The following is a 10,682-nucleotide window of genomic DNA, read 5'->3' as shown; positions in this document are numbered from 1 at the left end:
CGCAAGCAGAAGATCAAATACGCACGTTAAAGATCCTGTAATCCATATCAGCGTTCGGTGGGTTATGGAAACAAGAACATACCCAGCATGCACATCCCCGAAAACGGAGTATGGCTGCCTACATGGGATAAAAAAAACGGTCATACACGTAAAAGCCCACTCGCGTATATACGAGTGAACGTGGGAGTTGCAGCCCACGAACCCAGAAGAAGAAGAAGAAGAAGACCAAAGTTTGAACAAGCATATCCCCCACCCCCACCCCCTACCCCACCCAAACCAACCAGTCCCATTAACCCGTACTTCCAACTGCAACGATCAAGACTGGCAGTCAATTTACGATGATCAGTGAACCAACAGATTTTTTTAATATTCTAAATCCAGCCACTCACTCACTACTGCTGGCCACACACACACACACACACACACACACACACACACACACACACAACACACACACAACACAACACACACAACACAACACACACACACACACACACACACACACAACACAACACAACACAACACACACACACACACACACACACACAACACACACACACACACACACACACAACACAACACACACACACACACACACAGACACACACACACACACACACACACACACACACACACAACACAACACAATACAACACACACACACACACACACACACACACACACACATACACAACACAACACACACATACACACACACACATACACAACACAACACAACACACACACACACACACACACACACACACACACACACACACACACACACACAACACAACACACACACACACACACAACACACACACAGCATAACACAACACACACACACACACACACACACACACACACACACACCAATCAGTGAGAATCCCTTGCCCCAAGGCTCCAACCCTTTCCCTCTATCCCCAGAGGCCACTCACGGCTTGGTCTCTGATGGAGTGCTGATGGGAAACGACTGCTCACTTCTCTGTCCACTTCAGCTCTGCCAGCGTTTTGTCAACCGCGATAACAAGATCGGGGTGGGTTGGGTGGGGGTGAGTTTGTGTGGGAGTGGGGGGTGGGGTGGCTGCGAGGAGGAAGTGGCAGGGTGGTGGTGGTGGTGGTTGCTGGTCTCAAGGTATTGAGGGGGGGATGTACAAGGACAAAATAAAACTGCCAATTACCCCCCCCCCCCACCCCCCACGCCCCCCCAACTGCACAGGACGTTGTGGGCAGAAAGAAAGATGGGAAATGTTGGGGATATGAATGAATGAATGAAATGCACAGGTACAGAAGCAATGTGCGTGTACAAACGTGTGCATACATTCACATTATGCACGAACTTACATACTCACATGCACTCATGTACACAAGCATGCATGCACGTGCACACACACACACACACACACACACACACACACACACACACACACACAAAAGGACGCACAGAAGCATTAATGCACACACACACAAAAGCACACTCACAAACATGCATACACACTCATACACATTCATACACACAAGCATGCACACACACACACACACACACACACACACACACACACTCACCACTACGCACGCACCACACGCACGCACGTATGTTGCAAAGAAAAGTCAAACCACTTCACAAACGCTGCTGTGCTGGCCACACATCAAGACCAGAATACCTTGCCTCCCCTTAAACCCCAGGCCACTCATGGCTTGGATGTGGCGGAGTCCTGATGAGGACAGGACACTACTCATCTCTGCTCCAGCTCCAGCTAGCGTTTTGTCCACCGCGATAACAAGGCAGGATGAGGTGGTGAGGTGGTGAGGGGAAGGGGGAAGGTGGGTCTGGAAAGTGCTAGGTCTCAAGGGAGGAGGGGAGGTGCCCAAGGAACAGGACAACACTGCCAGTTAACCCCCACAGCACAGGACATGGTAGGCTGAAAGAACGGTTGGAAGAAGAAGAAGACTGGAGGAAGGTGTGGGGAAGGATCTGAATGAAACGCACAGTTGTCCCTGGTACACTGAAGCAAGTGTCTGTACACGCATATGTACATACATGTCACACACACACACACACACACACACACACACACACACACACACACACACACACACACACACACCACTTAAAAAAACGTTGCAAATCATACAGAACCATAACAAGAATACCTTGCATCCCCCCCCCACCCCCTCCTCAGCCTACTCATGGCTTGGTCTGTGACGAAGTGCTGATGGCAATCTTACTTCTCTGTCTGCTCCAGCCCCGCTAGCGTTTTGTTTTGTCAATCACGATAACAAGTTGGGGAGGGGCTGGGGGGAGGGGGGAGGGGCTTGGGGCTGGGGGTGGGGGTCTGAAAACCGCCATGGCTGACCTCAAGGGTGTGTACAAGCAACGAATGAAATGATACTGCTGAATACTTCAGGAGCGACGTGGACAGAAACAAGAAAAGAGGTTTGCCATCGTTTTGTCAACTGCGAAGAGAGATGGGAGGTACGGGTGCGAGGGGAAAAGGGGGAGTGAAAGGGGGAGAGGGTGAAGGTGTGTGTGTGGGGAGGGGGGGGGGCGGTGCGGGGGGGGGGGGGGGGGGGGCGGTCTGAAAACTACCAGTGGCCTCAACGGAGATGGGGGGGGGGGGGGGGGGGGAGGGTGTATACTGAATAAGATAATATTGCCAATTACTACAGCGACACAGGACATGGTGGAATAAAACAAGAAAGACAAAGATAAACGAAAATTGTGAGAATCATAAACGCAAACAGAAACGTCATGGTACACATGCAAGTGTGCATATGCACATGTGCACAAACACACTACTACCACATGCACACGCACATACACACACACACGCGCGCGCGCGCACGCATGGCACACATACACATACATAAGCACACACACATATATACAAAGCACACACGCGCACGCGCGCGCATACACAAACACACACACACACATTAATATCCCCCCCCCCACACACACACACACAAATACAGATCAGTACATCTCTATTCTCATAGCATCAGCCACACATATGGATTTTTTTTTAAGAAAAAAAAAGAAGAAGAAAACTCCGCTTCTGGCCTGGCAATCTTCATTTTTGTAACAGAGATGCTAGCAGTCTACTGAATTGAATAGAACTGAACTACAGTAGTGTGGTTTTTCATTTCAATGTATGCCCATTGGCCCCTCCCAAAAGCACTTCATATTCCAAAGAGGTCTGTGGTTTGTGATCATACCCATTTGCGTAATTCGACGTGATTTTGCCTGTGGCTTTTCAGAACATCCAAGAGCAAACACAGTTTTATTGATGTCTTTTCTTTTTCTAATCATCGTGTCTGGCGAAACTTGAAACCATCGGAGGATGAGGAAGGAGGAGGAGGGGGAGGAGGAGGAGGAGAGAGAGAGAAAGAGAGAGAGAGAGAGAGAGAGAGAGAGAGAGAGAGAGAGAGAATGATGAGACAGAACAACAGAGAGAAAGAACGAGAAAGACAGACTGACAGAAGCAGACAGACAGACAGACAGACAGAGACAGAGAGAGACAGAGATACAGAGACAGAGATAATTAAAGGGAGAGAATAAAAGACAGACGGTCCCAGATTACCTTAAAACACAATCGTGCAATCTTTAAATACTCTTCTAGTACCCAAACAGCGTGGGCATTGCCAGCTCTCTTAAAGGCTCTATTTTAAGCTCAGACAGAATGTGACCAAAAAAAAAGAAGGAAAAAAAAGAGGATTTTATTGTCTCTATTGGTATGCTTCCAGTGTAGTATTGTTTGTGTGATAAGACAAAATGCGTGCGATGTACAGTATGCTTTGAAAGAACAGGAAGTGCTCAAAATTTCTTGTGAAAATTCATATACAAGTGATAATTGACAGTCTAACATTTCTTCCAACAATTTCGTTCTAGGTATAAAAGGTATGTACAGCCATATATATATATATATATATATATATATATATATATATATATATATATATATATATATATATATATATGTGTGTGTGTGTGTGTGTGTGTGTGTGTGTGTGTGTGTGCATTTCTTTTTGTTCAGTTAATGAGCTGGTGGAGGAGGAATTTTCTACGATGTCCGTCACACATACTGCTGACTGCAGACATTCTGTTAACCCTTTCACCGCCAGTCAATTTAGAGTACAAAATTTCCTTGTGGTATAAACGCAGAAAAGACAGTGCCTAAGAACAGCTGGGGATTCCCCCTGCGATGTGTAGAAAATATGGCCTGAATATTAAGAGCAGTATGTACATGGATAACAGACCAAAGAATGGTCACCTTTCAGTGACATGGGTCCTCTACCACGCCTGTGCATCAATGCAAGCTTGGCGGTGTAAGGGTTAAGGTATTTATTTTCACATTGAACATTATCATGTAAATACTAAGAGATGACCGGCAGTTGAATGATGAGTTGGTAGTGAAACAGGGCAGACCAGTGGATGATAGAATCAAAGATGAGCATTTGAAATGAATAGTAATACAATTAAAGAAAATTAATGGACCGTAGCAGAGACGCCGTCAATGTAATGAGAAAAATATAAAAAAAACGACTGGTGGGATGTTGTGTTTTGCTGGGTATGTTGAATATTAGAATGAAACTGAATGTGAATGAATATGTCTGAAACTACAATCTACGAAAACAAATAACGATTTTAGAGAAAAACAACAAAAACAAAACAAAACAAAACAAAAACAAAAAACACAAAAAAACAAAACAAAAACAACAACAACAAAAAACAAACAAAAAACCCCACATCAAACCTAAAGCAAAACAAGTGCCCATTTCAATGTAAATAAAGACTTCTCCAGTACCAACAAAAATATGTCGGCGCATGTCTGAATCCAGAAAAGGAGTAGCAGTAGCAGTTGCAGTAGCTCAAGGAGGCGTCACTGCATTCGGTCAAATCCATATACGCTACACCACATCTGCCAAGCAGATGCCTGACCAGCAACGTAACCCAACGCGCTTAGTCAGGCCTTGAGAAAAAAAAAGAAATTAAAATATTCTTTTTTTTTTTTTAAAAGTTGTTATTTTATTTTATTTATTTTTTTCTAGAAAAAGAAACAAGTGTGTATCATTTAACGTAAACTGTCTTGTAATTTTGTGTCGAAATTGTTCTTCTAGGCTGCTAAGTTGTTTTTCACCACCCTTTACTTATCCTGTTCACCGCATTCATCATTTTTAGCTTGTTATTTCCTCTCTTCTTTTTTTCCTTCTTCCTCCTTCTTCTCCCCCCCCTTCCTTCTTCTCCTCCTCCTCCTTCTCCTCCTCCTCCTTCTCCTCTTCCTTCTCCTCCTCGTCCATCTCCACCTCCCTTCTCCTCCTCGTCCTTCTCCTCCTCCTCCTTCTCATCTTCCTTCTCGTCCATCTCCACCTTCCTTCTCCTCCTCCTCCTTCTCCTCCTCCTCCTTCTCATCTTCCTTCTCCTCCTCCTCCTCCTTCTCATCTTCCTTCTCCTCCTCGTCCACCTCCACCTCCCTTCTCATCCTCCTCCTCCTCCTCCTCCTCCTTCTCATCTTCCTTCTCCTCCTCCCTTCTCCTCCTCCTCCTCCTCCTCCTCGTCCATCTCCACCTTCCTTCTCCTCCTCCTCCTTCTCCTCATCGTCCTTCTCCTCCTCCCTTCTCCTCCTCCTCCTTCTCATCTTCCTTCTCCTCCTCCCTTCTCCTCCTCCTCCTTCTCCTCCTCCTTCTCCTCGTCCATCTCCACCTTCCTTCTCCTCCTCCTCCTTCTCCTCATCGTCCTTCTCCTCCTCCCTTCTCCTCCTCCTCCTCCTCCTCCTCGTCCATCCCCACCTTCCTTCTCCTCCTCCTCCTTCTCCTCCTCCTCCTCTTTCTCCTCCTTTGGGCCCCCCTCCTCCTTCTTTTTCTTCTTCTGCCTTCCTTTTTTCTCCCCCTCATCAGTGTCCAGCCTGAAAGTAACGTATTTGTTCACAAAGTCCCCGGAGCGCAGCTCAGGGTTCCCCGCCAGCCTCTTGGTAACGGCAATGACAAACTTCTGGGGGACTGGTTTATCTGAGCCGGTCTGTGAAAGTGCCGCCGCTGTCATTCAAAGTCTAACCACGGATCAGCCGGTGTGGCAAACTTGATACCCACCCCTTTCAGATTCACCCTACAGGATATTTTCTGTCGTATTAGAACTGATCCCGCGTTTAGTTTTAGTGGTTCGAGACCAGAACGAACGTTCTCTGATTGAAAACTAATTAGTGTACATAAAAGCTCGCTGTAAAGAGTTAGCTATTTGTAATGTACATTAAAACGTGCAAATGAACAGCTAAACTGATTGACTGATGAATGACGGAACGGCAACCAACCAACCAACTATGAAATATCATGATGGTGGGGGTAAATCAATGTTAGTAAACAACTCCATAATTGTGAAAAATGACCGCAGCTCCGCCAACCCCCACTCCCCCTCCCCCTTCCCTCCTTACCCCCTAAAACAAAAACAAAATGCAAAAAATGTGGAAAATAATTCCCCAAGGCTCAAATCTGAGGGGGGGGCAGGTGTCCCATTATTACACCTGGCTGGGCTGTAATCCAGCGATTGTGCCTGGCCTACCAGTCTGCCTTTTCTTAGAGAGCTTGTTAAGCTGTGTTTTCTTCATCTCTTCAACCTCTTCGCTAATACAGAGAGGTACGTGAGCACGCGCGTGCACGCACACACGTGAGAGAGACAGAGATAGACTGAGAGAGACGGAAACAGAGACAGATACAGATAAGAGAGATATAGCGATACACAGATAGAGACAGGAAAGTCAGCAGACTCGGAGAAAGAGAGAAGCGAAAACAGAGAAAGATGTGAAGAAAGAGTGTGTCTGTGTCAATTTAATTAAACAACATAGGGGCAAGCAGTTTCCCCAGGACCACACCACGTTACAGCATGCTGTCCCTCCAACACACTCTCTCCTGACCATCACAACGCAGTCCCTGCTCCAACGGTACCCACCCTGGGTGTTCCTGTGTGTGTGGTGACTGGAAAATGGCAGCAACCCAACCAACCAACAGCTTCACTTCCACAGTCCTTCGCTATGTCTGCCACTTTCGCACGCCCCAGTCTATGAGACACAGACAGGTAGAGATACTGACAGACAGAAAGACAGACAGATGGACAAACAGGCAGGCAGAAAAGAGAGTTGATATATATATATATATATATATATAGAGAGAGAGAGAGAGAGAGAGAGAGAGAGAGAGAGAGACAGAGAGAGAGAGAGAGAGACAGAGAGAGACAGAGAGAGTTAGAGACACACACACACATATACAGACAGACAAGAGAGACAGAAAGGCTAGCAGTGACAGAAATAGAGACAGAGACACAATGACAAAGACAAAAAAAAATACGGAGAAAGAGCTCACAGTAGTGTGTCTGTGTCAATTTAATTAAACAGCATGGGGGCAAACAGTTTCCCCAGGACCACACCACGTTACAGCATGCTGTCCATCCAACACACTCTCTCCTGACCATCACAACACAGTCCCTGCTCCAACGGTACCCACCCTGGGTGTTCCTGTGTGTGTGGTGACTGGAAAATGGCAGCAACCCAACCAACCAACAGCTTCACTTCCACAGTCCTTCGCTATGTCTGCCACTTTCGCACGCCCCAGTCTATGAGACACAGACAGTTAGAGATACTGACAGGCAGAAAGACAGACATATGGACAAACAGGCAGACAGAAAAGAGAGTTGATATATGTATATATATATATATATATATATATATATATACACAGAGAGAGAGAGTTAGAGACACACACACACATATACAGACAGACAAGAGAGACAGAAAGGCTAGCAGTGACAGAAAAAGAGACAGAGACACAATGGCAAAGACAAAAAATAGTTATGGAGAAAGAGCTCACAGGAGTGTGTCTGTGTCAATTTAATTAACCAGCATGGGGGCAAACAGTTTCCCCAGGACCACACCACGTTACAGCATGCTGTCCCTCCAACACACTCTCTCCTGACCATCACAACACAGTCCCTGCTCCAACGGTACCCACCCTGGGTGTTCCTGTGTGTGTGTGGTGACTGGAAAATGGCAGCAACCCAAACAACCAACAGCTTCACTTTTCCACAGTCCTCCGCCATGTCTACCACCTTCCTAACCCACCCCCCACCCCCACCACCCCACCCTAAAGTTTGTCAGCTGTAATAACAAGATGCTGTCTGGAAACCACCCTGTCGTGTGTGCCTCAGGCAGGGATCAGGGAGTGATAAACACCGTCAATTTACTGACTGTTAAAGGAGATGATGGCAGGAGAGAGGGAGTGAGATAGAACGAACGAACGAACGAACGAATTCTGATTTTACGAGGGTAATGGAATAAACATAATGTGCTTGTTTACATCCGGCCCTCCAGGCAAAAGAAAACTGAAAGAAAGAAAACTATGGAAACATTCACAAAGCAACATTATCAAAATTCATACAATAAGTGCACAAAACATAAGAATGAATATTTATGCACAATACAATAAAGCCACGAATAAACAATAAACAATAAGGACCATGAGATGAGCTAAGGAGAAGACGAGATGAGGAACAGGTAAAGACTGAAGAATGCATCGAATAAAGAAAGAGACAGAGAGACGGATAGAGAGACACGGAGAGAAACTGACAGATGGGTCAGACATTTAAATTAAAAAAAAACAACAACAACAACAACTGATAGATGAGAGAGAAATAAACAAGTTAACGATTAATAGTATAACGATGGGAACACGGCACAATCATAGATTTTTCATTAGATATGCACGATATGTGTTTTTGAAGAGAGAGAGAGAGAGAGAGAGAGAGAGAGAGAGAGATAGAGAGACAGATATACAGAGAAAGAGACCAAGACCGATCGATCCTGTTTTGGGAAAAAGTTACCCACACACAAATTACCCGGGCGCCAATGATAAAACTCAGTCAAAGCACTCTTTGCAAACAACACAACGTCCCCGACACAATTCTACCAAATCCACCCCCTACAGACCCCCTTACGTCTGTCAACTGCGATAACAAGATGCAGTCCGAAATCTCCGAGCAGGGCACTAAGAATATATCGATAGAGAGGCAATGGAACTGTGCTCTGGGGTTCTTCTTCTTCTTCTTCTTCTGCGTTCGTGGGCTGCAACTCCCACGTTCACTCGTATGCACACGAGTGGGATTTTACGTGTATGACCGTTTTTCACCCCGCCATGTAGGCAGCCATACTCCGTTTTCGGGGGTGGTGCTCTGGGTTGTGATTGGTGAAGCGTCAGGTGCACGTGGACATGTCAATACGATAGAAACAGTCTCTCTCTCTCCCACACTGCGCACTGCTGAACGAAGTAAGACCGTTGTCTGTCTGGGTTTGGGTCCTTAGAGAAGGAAGTCTTCAATGGTACCTCTTTCTCTTTGTGTGCTTTGAATGCAATTAGAGGGGAAGGAAAATGGAAAGTGATGTGTGTGTGTGTGTGTGTGTGTGTGTGTGTGTGTGTGTGTGTGTGTGTGTGTGTATGTGTGATAGGGGTGCGGGGGCAAGGGTAGCCAAGAAGTTAATTCATGTGTGTCAGGTGTGTCAGAAAATGTGTGTGTGTGTGTGTGTGTGTGTGTGTGTGTGTGTGTCTGTGTGTCTGTGTTTGTGTCTGTGTGAGTGTGAACGTGCGTGCGAGCGTGTGTGTGTGTGTGTGTGTGTGTGTGCGTGCGTTTATGAATGCGCGAGTGCGCGCGTGCGTGCGTGCGCGCGCGTATAATTATGTGTGCGCTGGAGTGGGGGGGGGGATAACTGTAGATTAAAAAAACAACAACATATAAAAATGAAAGACTCCAACTGACATCTAGCAACTATAACAAATGTCCTAGGGGACTGTGCATCGTGCCCAATACAATAACAGACGTCTTAAGGACTGGCACTGATGCAGGAAGAGAGTAAACAATGCAAAAGATATACAAGATGAAACAGATCGCCTTGAAGTGGCCCCAGGATACAAGAAGAGGAAGATGCAATCTGCACTTCGCGCCAGATAGGACCGTACAGCTAGGGAGAGGGGGGCTGGAGAATTAGTTTTGACGGTCTCCGCACCATCTATTGAGTGTTTAATTCTCACAATGATTGGTGCGAAAGCGCTTTGATTTGTCTATGCACAAGATTCAGCGCTATATAGATATCATTCTTCTTCTTCTTCTTCTTCTTATTATTATTATCATTATTATATAAGAAGAGGGTGGGGAGGAGAATTGAGTACAAGATACGATGAAATTCAGTGTGTGTTTTGTGTGATTCCCATTGTAGTGGGAGATTTGTTATAGTTCTCCTGCGTCCCATAACCCACCATTAATTTACACCATTAGCGTCTTTTTTTATTTTTTTTTACTCTCTCAACACCCTCCTCCCAAACACTTTCTCATCCCCACCTCTTCCCCCACACTCATAGTGTGTGTGTGTGTGTGTGTGTGTGTGTGTGTGTGTGTGTGTGTGTGTGTGTGTGTGTGTGTGTGTGTGTGTGTGTGTGTGTGTGTGTGTTTAAATCACTATGCAGTGAATAGACAATATACCACTAAGAATAAGTCTCGGTCTACATCCATTCCTTCATAACTGGATATACATCTGATCCCTTCAAGCTCGAGAAACTTCGGCCAGCGCTTCTTCTTATTGGTGCCGCATTCAAATCCCATCAAGAAACTGCAAGGTCAGAGATAGAAAGATAGATAGATAGATAGA

This window comes from Babylonia areolata, chromosome 2 (genome assembly GCF_041734735.1).
Source record: "Babylonia areolata isolate BAREFJ2019XMU chromosome 2, ASM4173473v1, whole genome shotgun sequence".
In the NCBI taxonomy this organism is placed as follows: domain Eukaryota; kingdom Metazoa; phylum Mollusca; class Gastropoda; order Neogastropoda; family Buccinidae; genus Babylonia; species Babylonia areolata.
Note: the sequence above shows the minus strand (reverse complement) of the source record.